The sequence below is a fragment of the Manduca sexta genome, chromosome 7 (assembly GCF_014839805.1).
Source record: "Manduca sexta isolate Smith_Timp_Sample1 chromosome 7, JHU_Msex_v1.0, whole genome shotgun sequence".
Taxonomy (NCBI): domain Eukaryota; kingdom Metazoa; phylum Arthropoda; class Insecta; order Lepidoptera; family Sphingidae; genus Manduca; species Manduca sexta.
The window spans coordinates 12,557,854-12,578,142 of NC_051121.1; the positions used below are offsets into that span (position 1 = coordinate 12,557,854).

A 20,289-nucleotide genomic window follows, 5' to 3' on the forward strand; every position below is an offset into this window, starting at 1 on the left:
TCGAATCATGTGTTCATGTGTATACATAAAGTAAATTTTAAATAATAATCTTGGTGCATTGGATTACCTGAATCGCAATTAACGCATACCTCATTCGAATTGCCGACTTGTTCGCTTTATTTCAGCTGTGAATTTTGATGAATTTGATTATCAAAGTAAGGTTATACTCTGTTGGTCTAAATAGCTCAAAAAGTAACTAAAAAGGAAACATAGTACAAAATAACACCCAAACCCAAACGTAGGAGCATAACTTTATAACGTATGTCTTTTAAATTATGAGATGACAAAATATTTGACAGCTTTACATGCTCCCCAAAACAATTTGATTAGTTCCATTATGTTTTGGCGTGTTTTTAAAAATTTACTTTAATAAAATTACATTGTATTTATATTATGTAGATAAGTGACACAATCGGTAAAATATTAACAGAGATGTCTACAATATAATAATTACATTTCAGTGCTGCATCGGTTTCCGGATCCAGAAAAGGAAAAAGAGCGGTTTGATCTTTGGGTCAATTCCATAGGAGGCAATATACTGACTTTACAAAATGAATTCATTCATAAATATCGGCGTGTTTGTAACACTCATTTTGCAGAAAAGTATTATTGCCGCAACAATCGAATCAGCAAACTAGCAATAACAACTTTATTGTTGCCTGGTGAGTAATAATAAAATTTATATTCTTATATATATGTAAGCATAATACATACCATACAGAACATCACACAGGGTCATACTGAGAAGAAAAAATAATGATATTTCTACTACACAAAACCAAGGGAGTTAGTTTACATACTTTAGTGACAAATTAATCTTTTTGTGCACAGTTAGTCCATTGAAATGTTACATTTTTAGGCCTTACCTTGCGTTTTTAGAGGACGCAATTTTATTTTTTGAAGTGTAGTGTCAGTGTAAAGCTAAAACCAAGTTTGTGGGGTCGCCCCCCGTGTCCCACGGCCGCTATCTTGAAAATAGGGGTTGAAATGGTTTTACGATGTATCTCTTAAACTATTTATCTGACAAAAAAATTATAAACCTTTTGTTGCAAATTAAATTCTTACAACTTTGGTTCAGTATTTTTGTCGTAAAACTATAAATAAAAAAAGTTATGCGAAAATGTTAAGAAATTGTTCGTCCATTGCAACGTCATCAGAACGTGTGTTTAAAGGTTCATAATACTTTTTGTACTCATTACGCGTACCCACAAATTGCGGTTGTGGTAACGCGACAGATCCTGAATCGCTTTGACACAGATGAAATTGTTCACAAAATCAAAGTCTGGCTCTGAGCTGAAACCGACTGGAGCTGCTGTTGCGACGACTGATTGTTCACAAAACAATTTTTACGAACTGTTTCGGAAGTTACTTACTGTACATATTGCGTGTTATTGTTATTACGTGGACAACCGAACCGATAATGTTGTTCGTCGTCGCTGCAGCAGCTCCAGTAGTTTATCGTCAGTTTCAGAAGCTCCAGAGCCAGACTTTGATTTTGTGAACAATTGCTTCATCTGTGCCAAAGCGATTCAGGATCCATAATTCGCGTACAAGCCGACAACCGCGGGTTTGTGTTGTACGTAATGAGAGTACAAAAAAAAGTATTATGAACCTTATAAACACACGTTCTGATGACGTTGCAATGGACATTGCTTAACTTTGAATTTCTTAACATTTTCTATTATAACTTTTTTATTTATAGTTCTACGACAAAAAGTTACTGAACCAAAGTTGTAGAGAATTTAATTTGCCACAAAAAATGTTTATAATTCTTTTTTGTCAGATAAATAGTTTAAGAGATACATCGTAAAACCATTTCAACGCCTATTTTCAAGATGGCGGCCGTGGGACAAGGGTGGCGACCCCACAAACTTGGTTTTAGCTTTACACTGACCCCCCCTACACTTCAAAAAAATAAAATTGCGTCCTCTAAAAAACGCAACCCCAAATGTAACTTTTCAATGGACTAAGTACCTTACAAATTATATAAGTTCCATTCCCCTTTTTAAAATAATTGTACTACATTTTTTGACATTAATGTATTATTATTAATAGTGACAATAGCCCAGTTGAGTGTGCAATGGACTGCTGGGATGAATGTCCGCAGGTTGAAATTGTAAGGGCAAACACCTTTGGCTTAAAAAAAAGTGTGTATTTGTGAATTATCGCTTGCTGTAATGGTCAAGGAAAACATCATGAGGAAATCTGTATACATTAAAGTTCTATATAGAAATTTTGAGGGTGTGCGAAGTCTACCAATCCACACTAGACCAGTGTGGGGGACTGATGCCTAATCTCTCTCAGTAGTATAGGAGGCCTGTGCCCAGAAGTGGGTCAGTATATAATACATGGATGATATTATTATTATGTGTTATTATATAGATAATTGTGATGAAACTCATGAATGCTTAGTATGTATTTTATTATTAATAGTCAAATTACTTTAATTTTATTACAGACTCTTCACTGATTGAAAATAGGCTACTGAGGCAGTTGCAAAATGTGGTTGGATCTTTGCCATCAACCTCACAAGGAGGCACAGGTAATTTGTTCATTTTTTCTCTTCTCCTGTTTAATCTGTACTTCTATGGTATATGCTTCCTTTTGGAAGTTGTCTATGAAATGTTACGTGTTTAAAGTGAAATTTTGGGAACTACCAGTTTAATTAATTAATATAAAGCATACATTATTTGTTTTTACACACCTACTATGTTTTATCTTTACACCACACTGGCTTTACTGGTAGAGAATGCCTTCAGCATTAACTCCACCTTTATATAATTTTTATTAAAGTTAATTTTTGTTACAGATTTCATTACAACATTTACAGAAGAAATAATCCCAGTGCAGCAGTCTCGAAATTTACCTAAATCTTTACCATCAGGCTTACAAGGTAAAATATAATTATAGTCAAATTCCATGTATGACATCACACTTTATGCAAAGATAGCTATTTGTATACATTTGTGGAACAGGGCAAGTGGTTTTGGAATCCAGCTCGAAAGACCGACTCGAAAGTCTTCTTCTTTCCTCATCTTTCTTTCATGGGCCTCGCAAGGGGCCACCAGTCGTGGCCTACATTTTTGTTGATGGGGTGGGATTTCCCCAACGCCTCTATAATGAAATATTTATTGCTGGTTCTCAATAGCCAGTAGGAATTGCATGCCCATATCCAAATGCTAAGGCGCTTTATCTATCCTGCTGGAAGGTCTTGGCATTCCTTGACAAATGCTATATCACGAAATTGTGCAGTCTATGGCCCTTTACATATTAAACGCATTTATTATTTCAGATCTCATTGAAATTGAAGCCAATAAAGAAAATCGCCCTGTTTGTCAAATTGTACAGCATAATGGTAAATATAATAATGTGTTTGTAAAATAACTATATAACTATAAAACGCGGCGATAGCCTAGTTGGTGGTGGAACGGACTGCCGAGACGAATGTCCGCAGGTTCAAATCCCAAGGGCACACACCTCTGACTTTTCTAAAATTATGTGTGAATTCTTTGTGAATTTATCGTTCGCTTTAACGGTGAAGGAAGACATCGTGAGGAAACCTGCACATCTGAGAAGTTCTATATAGGAATTTCGAAGGTGTGTGAAATCTCAATCCGCACTAGGCCAGCGTGGTGGACTAAGGCCTAATCCCTCTCAGTAGTAGAGGAGGCCCGTGCTCATCAGTGGGCAAGTATATAATACAGGGCTGATATTATTATTATTATTATTAAAATAACTATGTTAATGTTATAAGTATGTTAGATATTGGGGGTCAGATTTGGTTTTAATTCCCAGACAAATAAAACTAGAATTTCAGTTCCTTTTATTTAGGACATTCATTTAAGTTCTAAATGCAGGTTAAATAGCTTTTGATAACAAATTAACATATACGTATTTGGAGAATTTCCAAAATCAACTCTAGGGTTTGAAATGAGGTAAATAAACCAAAGCTATAAATCAATATGGTTATTGGGTTTTTTTTTATGTTTACAAAAATAAATTTATTTTAAAAAGTTCAAGATGGTAACATTCCCTGAGTATTGTAGGGTACTTTATTATGGACATGGACTTTTAACACAGGAAAGGAAGTTAACTCGGACGAAGCCGCAGGCAAAAGCTACTTAATAAGATTACAGTTTTGCAACTAAATACAGTACCTAATTTAGAAAACCCAAGAAAGCTTCACCTTTTATTTCTTACTTTTTACAGATCTGTGGAGCTCATGGGTCATCATATTCTCCACGTTTAATAAAAACCTTGTGTTCGATTTTATAGTGTTTATTAATCCGTCACAACACAGACAACTATTTTATTTACATCAGTCATTCAAAATGTCACTACTGAAAATATGTGTGCGTCACGCGGGGTCCTCACGCAGCTCGAGCCTACGCCGAGCGCCTATGTGTGCGCGGCGCAGGCTTGGGCGCGTAATTTGAATTGGTGATCGCCACACCACCCCTCTACGGAGACAATTACTTTTTTTTGCGAAAAATGTAATATTACATGGGAACAAGGAGAAAAAGTAACGTGTTGCATGTGGCCACACGGGAAATTGAAAAAAAAGTAACATGTTACACATGAGAAATTAATGAAAAAGGGTAACATGTAATACCTGGGAAATTAAAGGCAAGGGAAACATGTATTACATGGGAAATAGGAAGAAATAACATGTAATACATGGGAAAAAGGATAAAAAGAATTAAACATCGTAAGGTGTTTTAAAACGGACCTTACGACCTGAGCGTGTATACTGCTGCGGTTTGAGTGCGGCAGAGTCATTATTATGCTCGCTCAGAGCACAAGGATTTGCTGAGGCAGTGGGAGCGGCAGTTTTCAATTCCCTGGAGTCCTCGTCGATGTAAGCTGGCTTGACGCGGTCCAGACTCACCTCGATGTCCTTGTTTCTAACTGAAATTTTAATGGTTTTATCTCTTCTGGAGATGACCTTAAAGGGGCCCGTGTAGGGCGGTTTCAAAGAGGTCCTTACGGCGTCGTCACGTAAGAAAACGTGCGACGTAGTAGCTAGGTCCTTGGAAACGAAAATAGACTACTGTCTATGCCGAGTGGCAGGTGTCGGTCTTAAAACAGACATATGCCGTCTCAGTTCAGTTGCAAAATTTGATTCGCTGTCAGTGCGATCAGAAGGTGAGGGAGGAACAATAAATTCGCCAGGCAGGCATAGGGGTTCTCCATACACTAGCTCGGCGGGGGATGCTTGTATGTCCGCCTAAAGAGCGGCACGCATGCCCAAAAGCACGACAGGTAAAGCTTTATGCCATGTGTCCTCATGGCACATTAGGGTAGCTTTCAACTGCCGGTGCATTCGCTCTACCAACCCGTTTGCGCACGGATGGTAGCTTGTCGTGCGCACGCGTTTGGCGCCGCAAAGCTGCATCAGGGTCTGAAAAAGGGAAGATTCAAATTGACGGCCCTGATCTGTAGTCACAATAGATGGGGTACCATAACGAGCCATCCACTCTCTAAAGAAATTTCCGCGCATTCCTCCGCGGTCGCGGTGGCCATAGGCCATGTTTCTGGCCACCGGGTGAATCTATCCACAGCTGTGAGACAATACTGGTAACCTCTACTGGATGGCAGAGCCCCAATAATGTCTATGTGCACGTGGCGAAAGCGTCTAGTAGGTGTGGAAAAGATTCCTAAAGGCGTGACAGTATGTCTAGAGATTTTGCAGCGTTGGCAGGCCGGACACAGTCTGGCCCACATTCTGCAGTCTCGCCTCATACCCGGCCAAACGAACCTGTCGGCGACCATACGCGCCGAGGTCCGTGCGCCTGGATGGCTTAGGTTGTGCAACTTGTCAAAATGCAGTCGCCGAAAGGATGGTGTGAGATATGGCCGGGGTTTCCCAGTTGATAAATCGCAAAGGTTTGCGTATCAGAACCAGGTAGGGTTACCTTCTTTAGTTCCAGGGACGAGTCACTTTGCATGTGCTTTAACTCCTCGTCGGTTGCCTGGTCTTTGGCGAGAGCGTAGTAGTCAAAACCGACGTGGACGGCGTCTACTCGTGACAAGGCATCGGCGACAACCGTAGTCCGTGCCCTGCACATGCACGAAGTCGGTGGTAAACTGCGAAATAAAAGATAATTGATTTAATTGAACAGGAGGCAGCTTCTCGGTTCGTTGCGAGAATGCATAAATAAGGGGCTTGTGGTCAGTATATATGGTGACATGTTGAGCCTCCAAAATATGTCTGAAGTGCTAAACAGCTTCATATACTCCCAGTAACTCGCGGTAGTACGCTGGCCAGGTAGCCTGGCGGCTGGTGAGCTTTTTGCTAAAGAAAGCAATGGGCTGCCAGGCATTATCTACAAACTGTTGTAGACAAGCGCCAACATGAGTAGATGAGGCATCTGTGAACAAACCAAGCTTTAGAGTTAGAAACGGGATGTGCCAAAAGAGTAGCATTAGATAAATAGTCTTTACACTTTTGGAATGCCAGTTCAAGGTCACTTGTCCATGGTACTGGCTTGGCTCCTTTTAACTTGCTAGATGCCAAAACTTCCAGGAGAGGTGCTTGTAAATCAGCTGCCCTGGGAATAAATTTGCGGTAAAAATTTACCATCCCCAAAAATCTGCGGAGTCCTTCCACAGTTTTAGGGAGGGATAAACTTTTTAAGGCTTCAATTCGCTCAGGTGGAGGAGAGGTTCCAGCTTTTGAAATTTGTAGCCCAGAAAGGTCACAGTGTCAGCCCCAAAAACCCACTTAGATGGGTTAATGACAATGCCAAATTCTGATAAACGGTTGAAAAGAATTCTAAGGTGCTGCGCATGTTCCTCTGGAGTGTGCGAAAACACCAGTATGTCATCGACATATGCAAAGCAAAAATCTAAACCACGTATAACGCCATCAATGAAGCGCTGGAAAGTCTGTCCAGCATTTCGCAACCCAAAGGTCATATAAGGGAACTCAAAAAGGCCGAATGGCGTGATGATGGCTGTCTTGCAGATGTCATTAGGCGCAACCGGAATCTGTTGGTAGGCCTTCACAAGGTCGATAGTGCTAAAAACCAGAGCATTTAGCCAGGTTATGGCTGACATCCCCTATATGGCGGACTGGATAGCGGTCTGGGATGGTTCTTGCGTTTAGTGCGCGATGATCGCCACATGGACGTAGACTACCATCTGCTTTGGGAACCAAGTGCAATGCAGAAAACCATGGGCTGTCGGAAGGACGGGCGGTCCCACAACGGACCATCTCAAATTCCTTTTTAGCAGCGCATAGCTTTTGAGGCGCTAGTCGCCGATATTGGCATGCAACTGGGCAGTTGCCGAACACGCTGATCTCTGGAAATGCCAAATCGCTTTATTACTTCGGATTTCAAATTGTTATATTTGTCTTTAGTTGGAGGATTTTCGATAACGTCCTCAAGCTCTGTTGCAACCCGAGTGTCTAATTTAGAAAGGATGTGGCCATACTTGGTGGAATCTTGTGTTATGCCCGCTATTTCAAATTGAGCTTCGGCCTGGGCAAACCATATTGCTGGCTTGTCATGCCAAAATGGTGGTAATTTTATGGTGATGCCAAACACACTTGCTTTAACATCACTGGAAGCTGCTGGTGTTTGAAGTTTGGCCAATTCTTCCTGCAGCTCCCTGACTTGCCTCAACAAATCCTCCTGCGACATGATGGAGTCAAAAAAAAAAGGGAGAAAAAAAATTAAAAAAGGAAAACGGGAATGAGGGTCACAGGCAGTGGAACAATTAAATGAGGTTTTAAAATGCAACCTCTACAATGTAACAAATATTAAGCCACCCGTGTAGGCACTTACAATATTCTATTGGGCTTATAATGCAGCCTTTAAAATTAAAAATAAACATATGTAGTACAATTAAAGTTATTAAATTTAATGTGACTTTAAATGCAGCCTTTGCAATTAAAAATATATGTATATATAAGTCCCTGTTGTGAATGCTAACAGTTATAATTTTATACAATGGGCATTTACAATGAAAAATTAAACAATGTCAACTTCCCTGTCAAAACTGTTACTGCAGTAGCGAAGTAGGGCTCACTGGACTTGATTGATGAATGTGAACGAGTCACGGCGCGGCGGCGGCTCATTGGACGTGTCGGCAGCGATGCACGGCGCAGCTCGCTGGACGTGTCGGCTGGCGAGGCACGGCGGTGGCTCGTCAAACTTGACGCTAAAGTTGTCTGCGGTGAGGCGCGACGGCGTCTCGGTGGACTTGGCACTAGTCGTGACAGGGGCGAGGCACGGCGGTGGCTCGTCCGGGTTGCTGCAGGATGGTCGGCGCACGAGATGAGCGCGCGCCCAACCATGTGCGGTTGGTCACGTAGGCCAACAAGAGAGCCGGTCGCGCGGTGTAGCTAGGCGTGAACGTCAGTGGAGTCATCCATGCACCCACATTTGAACCGCAATCGTGTCTTCAATGCGCTGACTTCGTTTGCTTCCTCATGCCTCGCGGATATATTACAAGGCAGCGAGCGTCGGTGGTCACCAGATGTGGAGCTCATATTCTCCACGTTTAATAAAAACCTTGTGTTCGATTTTATAGTGTTTATTAATCCGTCACAACACAACTATTTTATTCACATCAGTCATTCAAAATGTCGCTACTGAAAATATGTGTGTGTCACGCGGGGTCCTCACGCAGCTCGAGCCTACGCCGAGCGCCTATGTGTGCGCGGCGCAGGCTTGGGCGCGTAATTTGAATTGGTGATCGCCACAGATCCCTGCACTGAGACAACTTCTGCTTCTCTTCCAAGAAAAGCTAAGAAGTCTTTTGCAGATACTCATGCTGAACAAAACTTATATAAAAAATTGATAGCAGTGCGATCAAAGCTATAGAAATGTAGAAATAAAATTACAAAACAGGCAGCAGCACTTAAAGTGGCAAAGAGAATTATGTCTGACCCAACCCACGTATCAATTTTAGGAAATATGTCCAGTGCTACAAAAATATTAACATTAATGCAATGCAGAGAAAGTAAAAAGAAAGACAAAGGACGACGATTTAAATTGAATGAAAAAATCGGCAGCGGGGAGAGAGCGCACCGCGAGGGGTGCGGGCGCCTGCTACAGCGCTCGCCCGGCCGCGCCGCCTCGCCACTCGCCCACGTACGCCCGCAGGTAGACGCAAAACCTTGCCGAACTTGTATGTAAATTGTGAAGAAAAAGAAACGTGAATAAATAATGTTACCAAGCCCCACATTTTATTATGTTGTGCGTAAACAGCCTGGAATAAATGCAAAAATTTTTAAGCAGCTAAAAGAAAAAACTGAAATAATGTAAACTACCGAAAAGCTTTGCATTCTATTATGAAATGTCACTCAAACTTGATGTGACATACAGTGAAAGGAGAGACAAAATTGTTGAGTTTGTCACAGATCTCAGAACAATGACAAGCATAGAAGTAACACTATGACATTTGAGTGTACTCTGTCTTTGACAGTAAGAAATTTAATTGTGTTGCGATCCTGACATCTTATCGATATCGATAGATGCTTTGTCTATCGGCTATGGTAAATTCACAGACCTGCTAAAATAAACACTTTTAGGTCAGTCAACTACAAACCGTTGCAAAATGCTATTTTAGATAAAGGTTAAAAAAAAGATATCAAAATCCTAATTTGGTATTCAAGTACCAAATGAGGTCTGGGTATATAAAAGCACTCGTTAAGAAGCTGTTAAATTATAATAAACTATAGAAGTACCGGCTTTCTTCCAACTAAATTTTATCCAATTTTCATTTGCTATTTACAGCAGTTTCCATGCCTTCCAAAACGTCATTCACACAAAAATGGTTTAGCATTTAGATTATTAAATTAAGAAAATGTTAGAATTTTCGGAAGGAATGGAAACCGCTGTAAGTAACAAACAAGAAATCGGCCAGAATTTCGTCTAGGAGAAAGCCAGTACGCCTTCTGTTCTTTTCTGACTTTCTTAGCGATTAAAAGATACCCAAGAGGTGTGATTTGACAGAAGCTACTAAAATGGGACAGTAAAATTAAAACACAGCGGTATCATTCATGTCACATATGTTTGATAACTTATTTCAATGTTAATAAAACTTTGTCGAAATGCTTAGACCAAACACGGTGCTGTTTTTTCAATGCCAATTGGGACGAGCTATGGAAACGATCCATTTTTGCCACATAGCATCATCTGTAGTGAAACACATTGTATGAAACACACTATGAAAATCAGATAGTTTCCTCGACCCCGGCCTTCGCGCACGGTTTCCAAGTGGCTTTTACCACTACACCACCGTATATTGAAAGTATAAGGCAATTCATGCAAAATAGTAAACTACAATATACTAACATCTATGTTATCGACAGAATATGCAGCACAACACTATTGAACACGACTACGGTAATTGGTAAAAATGAAAAATACTTAACAATGACTGGATCGAATGGCCAACAGCAGAGTATAATATGGCTACAGCATAATAAAGTATAATTAATAACACTTTTTGCACTTATGTACAGGGTTTAAGCAAATATATTAGGTTTTTTGTTTACTCACCCATGGAAGCTGATGATTTCAGTTTCATTTTCTTTACGAGAAGAATGAGATTTACACCCTACAATAACGCAGGCCATTGCTTGTTCCTAGGGCTATATTTTACTTAAACAGCACTGTGTATTTATTAAAATTAACAACAATAATTTTACACAACATGTAGCCACTTTAGAAAAGCACGCGCTGAAGTATAACGTAACTAAATTGTGTGGGCGCGTTTGTGACATTCTTTTGAGATTGGCAAGTTGGAACATTTGACATTTTATTTGTTTTTTAATTCGGCATCGTAAAGATGACCAAAGGTAACCATTTGATTATTTTAAAGTGTACGCAAGCCGACCTTAGCAACATAATATTTGTCTCGTTCTTTTCAACGGTTTTGGCCTATTTGAAAAAATTGGATAAGTATATGAGGGTAATTTAGATTCCTTCTATGCTTGTTCTTGTTCTGAGTCACAGATGGTAACGAAACTAAGACAGACTTTGCTGACCATTCCCAAGTCTTTATGGTGCGGGGCTTAATTAAAAACTTCAAACAGCCAATATCATACACTTTTTCTTCAGGAGCCACTAAGGGGCCAGAATTAGCAAAACAAATAAAGAAAGTGGTGTCCGAGCTTCAAAACGCTGGCTTAATTGTAGTTGCTACAGTATGTGACCAGGGTGCTAATAATAGAAACGCCCTAAAATTTTTGTCGAGGAAGCAAAGGCAAATGTCTTACGACAAAGTCAAGAATTTAAAGTTAATATAATAAATATTAACAATCAAGAAATTGTACCATTGTATGACCCACCACACCTTTTGAAATGTATAAGGAATGATTTACTGACTAAAAATCTAAAATATGATTTTTGCAAAGTGTCGAAATGGAAACATTTGGAATTGCTACTAGAAGAAAACCCCGGATACGGAGGAATTAGACTTATTCCTAAACTAACGGCAAACCACGTACAAACTAATAAAATCCCAAAAATTAAGGTGAAGCATACCACTCAGATCTTTAGCCAGAGAGTCGGCAGGGCTATGGGATATCTAGCAGGTAGCTAAGTTAAAGTTAACTACTAATAAAAATATAATTGGTCTAGTAGCAACGCATAGCATTAGGTTCTGTGTTCGATTCTCAGATCTGGCAACCGATACACATCTGAGTTTCACATAGATTTGATAACAATTTAGTGTTTTGTAATATCTTTTAAACTGATGAATTATTGGTTAGCCACACCAAACTGTACCAACCTGCATATTCTGTCTGCCTCGGCGGCGCTGCATGGCGCACACGATGGGCGCACTGCCAGGTTTCATCCCCAAATCAGGTATTTGGGTTGTCTATCATGTAAATGCTCAATATTAGTCCGGAGTCCAGAATTTTGTGATAGGCTCACCCTCATATCATATTATGAGACTGAAATCATGGCAAAAATGTGTGTGTACTGGTTACAAGTCTGCCTACCTCTTTAGGAATTGCAGGCGTGAGCGCGTATGTATAATTAAAATATATTCTTTATTTTACAGATAAATCTATTCTACGTGTAGAATGCAAAGAAACAGCAGATCTACTTATTTTTTTGATCAATTATTTGATTCCGTTAATGGATCATACAACAAGAAGGAGAAATACGGAAAGCCTTTGCTTGGACCTGTAACACCAAATTCTATGCACAACAATTTTTGGAATGTTAAGCAAAAAGAAAATTAATCGGCATGCATTTTATAAATGCTGCAAAAAACACTGTGGAGTCTTCGCCTACTTTAAAAAATTGGTTGTGGACACTAGATGGATTACAATTTTTATTAAAAAAAATAAAACATGATTTTAATATTACCTCAGTGTGGATGCGGCACCTGAATCAAGACCCCAGTTACGTCGCCGTAATTGAAACACAAGAAGAAACAAACAAGATAATTAAGTTTAGAGATAAGAGTCAATGATTATATGTTTCAATTAATAAAAGTTCTCTGCTTGTATTCGGTGTGGACGGTCGAGTCCACTGGGCTTTTCTTTTACATGTAATAATATATTTTAAAATCAAATATATTCTCATTTTAACACTTTTTAAAAAGCCCGAATCGCCACGACGAAATATAACTGGCGCAGTCGCGGTAGGATCGTGTCTGAAGAAACGGTTTCGCGTGCAAGTAAAATCCTTAATCGTGTAAACCGCGGCGCGATTCACGAACCTAGACGGAGACATCGTGAAAGATTGCTGGAAAAGCGGAAACTCATCTAACATCGAAAAATATGCTCGTGAGGTAAGTGCATGCAATTCTGCTAACCCCCGAGAATCCTATACCATTCACTTAACATCGTGAAAGTATAAGGAAAATGAATTGACTATTTCGTATGTGTGACTAGTAAAAATCCTAGGCCCCACATTTTTATTTTATAAATCGTTGTGTGTTGTTTTTAATTTGCAAAAGTAAAGAAATTAAATAACCATGACTCAGGAACAGGGAACGGTAAAGTCAGAGATAGATAAGAAGTTAACTATAGAATTTAGAACATTAACGTACTTATTACCAACCTACGATGGAAATAAGAAAACTCTTACATTTTTCATCAAAAGCGTAGAAAACGCGTTAAGCTTATTAGAAGACGCAGAGCAAAAACAGGCGATAATAGAAAAGAGAAATCAGAATACTGAAACGTCGACTTTCAAAATAGGTGATAATGTATACAAACAAATCGCTGAAATTGTAGGTAAACATGTTAATGCGAAAATGTTTCAGGGACGCCATCACCTACGGTGCAGTCCTCTGGATCACCGGAGTCGTCGCAGTAATCGAACCCATAGATAACCACAATGGTACATTAGTAATCAAGGAAGCTATTGCTTACCACCAAGTAGATTCGTTTAGTCTAGTTGTATCTTATAATGCAAGTCAATTACGAGACATATACGTCGAAATAACCCGCGACTATATGACATTCAAATTAGCACAAACAAGAATAACATTCTATAAAAATAGTCTAGTTATTAGAAACCAAATAGAATACTTGATTGATAAAATCGAAAGTAAATTAGTATACCTAGGCTCAAGCACAATCGGATTAGGTAGAACATTTATACCGAGAATCCGAAGAGGATTAATCAATGGATTAGGATCAATAATTAAAGTCATTACAGGCAATTTGGATCAAGAAGATGCCATTAAAATAGATTACCAAATTCAAGAGATTAAAAAGTTAGCGATTCATAAACAAAGTCAAACATTAGGAATAATGACAGATTTCATAAAAGAAAACAACGCTAAACTAAATATAATCAATAAGAACCAAAAAGAACTAAATCAAGCGATCAAAGATTTAAGTAAGCAGAATTTAGGATTAGAGAATGAAATGCATGTAATAAATATGTATAATCAAATTGAAATTTGCTTATAACAAGTTTATGATAGGGTAGAATTATTAGAAAATGCAATAACATTTGCCCATCTAGGTCAATTACACCCAGGCATTGTGGACCCTAGCTTTCTTGTTGCCGAGCTCATGAAAATTCAAGGAGAAGCAAGTAAAAATAATACACAGTTGATGTACTCTCCTACTATAGAAAACATACATGCAATTGAGAAATCAATAGAATTAAAGGCATACAGTACGAATGAATCAATTAATTTTGTATTAGAAATCCCATTAGTAACTATCCATCCTTATAGTTTGCTTCATTTGTACTCCATCCCGAATAAAAACAATACGGTCCTCATTCCCAAAAACCCATACCTAATCTTGGGAAGCAGCGAATTCGCATACGCTCATGAGCCCTGCACATCTATAACGGAGAAAGCAGTCATCTGCCGTCACTTAGAATGGCACCAACTCAGCAAGTCAAAAGATTGTATAGCGCAACTTCTACAACATAAACAACCACATAATTGCAAGTATGCAACAGCTGAAATTAACAATAATATCATAAAACAAATTAAGGAAAACAGTTGGATCGCTATCCTAAAACAAGAAGATTTCATTCAACATTCTGTGCTCGTGCGAGGTGGACGTGTTTTACTTTGTATCGGTTATTTTGAAGTTGAATTGTGAGTGAATTTTGTTAATTTCGGACCCTCCTGTTCTTTCCTGCGGTGTCGCCCATATGAGGTGTCGGCCATATTGTTTTGTGTCGGACCTCTCGCTCATGTGCTGTGGGCATCGTGTGTACACTGTGAGGAAACTGTGACAATTAAATAAATTAAAACAATTATACAAATTTCTGCGTCGTCGAGGTGACTTGAACCGGAGATCTGTGGCGTGAGCGTGTAGCGTGGAGTGCGCGCCGCACAGTGGACGGAAAAACGGGGCTCCCTTTCATAGGAATTTTGAAAAAAAAATTGCAATTTTCCTTAAACCTAAGTATGTGGCATTGTTACTATCATCTTAACATTTAATATTATCATAATTTTATCGGTTTATTTGGTCTCAATAAATAAAAAAATGCACTTTACAGGTTTTAAATGTATGAAAACGGGTTTTGTTTTCGTCATAACTTTTTATATTAAGATGTAAAGCTGAAACTTTCAGGTATTGTAACTTAGATCCTACCTAAGCCATATGACGTATGACCTTGACCCCAACCGTGCCCGTTTAGAAGATATGAGGTCAATAAAAATGCATGTTTAGCCCATATTCTGACCAAGGCTAATGTGCCTTAAATAAATTAGTTTCTTGAATTTGTCTATGCAGTAATATTATATGATAACTAAAGACCCCACACCGCTTAGGGTCTTGACCTTAAAGAACCACGTTCCAAAGATATGAATTAATTAAAAGCTTACATTTTGACCACATTGTTACACGGACATACCTAAATACATTAAACAAATTATTGTCTTAAATTGATTGTTCTGGTATTGTAATACATTAACCGAAGACCCCATATGACTTTTGACCTTGACCTTGAAGAGACCCCGTATAAAGTATGAATAAATCAAAAAATCTTTAGTCTATATTACCACCCGAGATTATGAACTTCAAACAATACTGTGTCTCGTACTAGATTTGAGACACAGTATTATACTTAATTAGTAAATACTTGATATGACCTTTGACCTTAATTCCTAATGACTCAACCCAAGAAGTATGAAAATTAGAGAACTGAGTCACTGACTGATAAATGCATCGCCTTTTTAAACTACTTAGGCTAAAATCATTAAATTTGGGACAAAGTTTCTTTAGACAAGAAAAGAACTTTGCAAATTCATCTCAAGAGTGAAGAAACTGATAATATTTGTTGAAAAAAATACACTATCGAAGAAAAGTAAAATTTTGTATTTTGTTTATAACTATAAATAAATGATGGATCTAACTATTTGAAAAAAAAATGATAATAGATGATGTCTGTTAACATAATTTCCTAATTTGCACTAGAGAGTGACACTAATAATAATTTGGCTTCTTCTAAAAGTGGTTGATTACGAATTTGACTTATTCTTGGTCTAAAACTAGAGAGATATGGGTCAGATGAAATCATTAAATTATGGATAATGTGCTCATTCATTGCAATTCTACTGTTTTTCCGTGAGTGAAAAGTTCTGAAATATTTAAAATCTTTGTTTCGCGCTTCGGATACCTCCTCGGAGAGTTTGCCTATTGGAATGAAGTTATTATGCTCAATTATGTCTGCACCATGTATAAGTAATTTATGCACACTAGATGGCATATGATACCATGCATACAGCTCGACACATTTATGAGCGGTTGTAGTAGAATATTGTCGAAATTTTTCAACATCAACAAATTCTCCACATGAAATTACTTGAAGGATGACTTGAAAGCGTTTAATTAATTCTGCATCTACTCCTGTGATCCGTGCTGTGGTTTCAGAATCAGCAAAAAATCTTCTAGCTGTATTTCCATCATTGGTGGTTCCTGTACCTTGCTTTACAACATGTATGAGAAGTCCAAGTTCATCTCGAAATTGATCTTGGATTGCTTTTTTTTATTCGCCAATTGTTGTTTGAGATCATCTCCTTTACCTTGCTATTTCTTGAAATCAAGGCGGTAAGCTATGTGCAATATGCATTCCATACATCTTATACGTGTATGTAGAGAAGACAAGCCAAACTTAAGCATATCCACAGAAAAACTTCTTTGCGAAAACATGTCGATATTATTCATATCCTTAGGTTTTGCTTTGAAAATATCACATGTCGCTGTAGATGTATCTGAGAGATGTGAGATTATCTTGCCGTCATTATCATGGTCATATGTAATTTGTGGTTGACGCTTACATTTTCAACTCTAATTGGCTGTAGAGCAGCAATTTCCCTTTCTACTAAAGCCATTTCCTCCTTAATATTTAAATCATTTTCTTTAGCAAATTTAAAATAAAATGGCCGACAGTAAAATGTTGAATCTGCTTTCGGATTTTCCCATACTACTTCATCAGTGTAATCTCTTGCCAGTTTCAACGGAACAACTGAACACATAAAAATGCTGGAATCATCACCGTCCATTTTTTGTTTAAAATTGCTGTGTCCAAATGCACCATCAAATCCCCATTTACTGGTAAGAATTAAATTGGAGCCCGTAGAGTCAGTTTCCAATGTTTTGAATATTCTTTTAACAGTGATATCCATAAGAGATTGAAGTTGAAGTTTTACTTCTGATTCAGTAATCACCATATCTTGTTTTTCTATATAGCATTCTTGCTTCTCATTCTGTATTAATTCATAAGAAGGGAAAACATGACATCCCATATTTTTCATTTCTTTTCTTAATGTTTTATATTGCCATTTAGATAATTTTAAAGACGTTGCGATACCCAATGCTTTGTCAGCAGAGCAAGCTCTCTGATTTGCATTCAGACTGGCTCGTAGCATTGGAGCATCTTCCGGATGTTTAATTAGGTGCTTTAATAATTCAGCAAAGTCGGTCAGTGTTTCATTTTCGCCTGCTTTTTTGGCCAACGCATAAGCTAAAGTGTCGAAGTCATTGTCTAATAGCAGAGCTTCCGTTATTTACGGGGTACTTCAAGGTCAAGGTCAAATATCATATTGAGTCTTTAGATAATGTATAATAATACCAGGATAAGTAATTTTAGACAGTGAGTTGTTTAATGAATTTACGGTCCTGTGACAACATGGTCAAAATGTGCACTTTTAATTAATTCATATCTTTGGAACGTAGTTCTTTAAGGTCAAGACCACAAGTGGTGTAGGGTCTTTAGTTATCATATAATATTACTGCATAGACAAATTCGAGAAAATAATTTATTTAAGGCACATTAGCCTTGATCAGAATATGGGCTAAACATGCATTTTTATTGACCTCATATCTTCTAAACGGGCACGGTTGGGGTCAAGGTCATACATCATATAGCTTAGGTAGGATCTAAATTACAATACCTGAAAGTTTCAGCTTTACATCTTAATATAAAAAAAAGTTATGACGAAAACAAAACCCGTTTTCATACATTTAAAACCTGCAAAGTGCATTTTTTTATTTATTGAGACCAAAAAACCGATAAAAATTATAATAATATTAAATATTGAGATGATAGTAATAATACCACATACTTAGAATTAAGAAAAATTGCAATTTTTTTTTCAAAACTCCTATGAAAGGGAGCCCCGTTTTTCCGTCCACTGTGCGCCGTTGCCTCTAGGCCAAGCTAGCTGCCGACCGCAGTGACGAATTTTACGCCTACTATCGAGCCTTCTACTACTTAGAGCGCTTAGGATTCTGTTGCGTCTGTTTTGCTGTTGGTGTTGCTTGATAATAAATAATAATAATAATGAATAATAATTGCAGTGCTTGCAAATGCTCACTAACGCCAAATACTTTCCTTCATTGTCGCTTATGTAATCAAGATTATCATTATGAGTGCTTAAATATTAAAACCGCTCAATATGCTGCATTCAGCAACGAGTACCTTGCTTCCTGGAAATGTCCAGCCTGCAATAATGTCACTAGGCGTGTTAGAACCAATTGCAATACTCCTGTACGCTGCCATCAGGTGCCGGTGAATGAGGACTCGATGAATATGTCTCTTGATAATCTCGACCGTTCCGAATTAATGGAGGAGTCTAACGCATCAGGTGTCTTAATAACATCACCTGGATTGGGTGAAGCGGTTACCATTGAGAAGATTGGACAAATACTTGACCAAAAGTTAAATGATACGTAAACTCATTTCATGTCGAGCTTCCGTAATGCTTTAAAGGAAGATCTGAAAATTATGGTTAAGAGTGAAATGGCAGATGCTCTTCAACAACTTAAGCTTGGTTTTAATGACAGCATCACCACTCTCTCCACCGGACAAGATCAAATCAAAACTGAACAAGTAACGTTGAAACGTCAGTTGGAGGTACAGTCCTCCATTATTGAAAGAATCGTCGATGAGAACTCACGTTTGAAAGAATCTCTATGTAAGCTGGACAATCAACTTAATGCTATGGATAAGCTGTCAAGAAGTCATAACATTGAAATTCAGGCTGTACCTGAATCTCGCAATGAAAATCTTTTTGCTCTTGTCAAGAAATTAACAGACTTGCTTGAAATCTCTATCGACGACTCATCTTTGCGTGCATGTCGCCGTATTGCGAAAATAGATTCCTCGTCCCGTCGCCCTCGCAACATACTGATTACGCTATCATCACCTCGGCAAAGAGACATAGTATTATCGGCAGTGCATAGATTCAACAGAAAGAATGTCGGTGAACCATTAAATTCTAGACATCTGGGTATTGATGGCGAACCAAATAGAATATTCGTAGTAGAACATTTGTCTCCTGACACTAAAATGTTATATGCCGAAGCGCGTAAGATTGGTAAGACGTGTAATTATAAGTATGTATGGGTTAGATTTGGACGCATATATATGCGTAAAGACGAATCCTCTAAAGCTATTTATGTTAAAAATTTTGAGACACTGAAAAACCTTTGTTCATAGTTTTCTTCTGTATAACTTATAATCTTTCTTTTCTCAATTTTTATTTTGTTTTTGATTATAATTGTTATAAATTTTTGTGCTTCATCATGCATATTTATTTATCAAAATGTAAATAGAATAAGATCGAAAACTGATGAACTCTATTTGAATATCCTAAACTGCAACTATGATGTGATATGTTTAACTGAGACAAACCTGAATGACAATGTCTTTACTAACGAATTTATTAGTAATGATTATAACGTTTTCCGACGTGACCGACATACCACATGTTTAAATAAAGTTGAAGGTGGTGGAGTTTTAATTGCAATTAATAAACGTTTCACTGTGGCTCGTCTGTCCTCTTGGGAAAGTGATATTGAAGATATTTGGATCAGATTCATGCCTAACTGTACGCGTGGTAAAATTATTAACCTTTGTCTATGTTACCTACCTCCAGATCTTTCAACGAACTATTTAACGGATTTTTATACTAATTGTAAGAAAAATATCACAAATTCTAGCTGCTCAGAGGAATTTATATGTATTGGTGACTTTAATGTCCCCAACATTACTTGGACCAAAAATAATGATTCTGCTGATGCATCACCAAGCCCTTCTCCTGACATAAAATCGAATTTACTTCTTGACTTTTTATTTTTATGTAACCTCCACCAATTTAACACAATACCTAATTTTAATAACCGATGCTTAGACCTAATATTCTCTACATTGGACAATTTAGTTGTAACTGAAGCTAGTCCCCTTATTCGTTTAGACAAACATCACCCTCCTCTCAAGTTTGAACTTTCGTCTCTTTCTCAAACACAATTCCATACACCTAAACGTGTGAAGCGACCTAACTTTTATAAATGTAATTATGATAATATTAAGACAACCTTATCCAAGATGGACT

At 37.9% G+C, this 20,289-nt stretch overlaps 1 long non-coding RNA gene and 1 pseudogene across 1 annotated transcript; both read left to right on the top strand.

Moving 5' to 3' along the window:
* The first annotated feature begins 414 nt into the window (after positions 1-414).
* On the top strand, positions 415-3,406 carry LOC119193860. Its single transcript, XR_005114092.1, has 4 exons — positions 415-662; positions 2,459-2,542; positions 2,810-2,893; positions 3,293-3,406. It is a non-coding gene; the product is annotated as an uncharacterized LOC119193860 (long non-coding RNA).
* Positions 3,407-10,911: 7,505 nt separating this feature from the next.
* LOC119188603 lies at positions 10,912-14,545 on the top strand (annotated as a pseudogene).
* Positions 14,546-20,289: the final 5,744 nt, after the last annotated feature.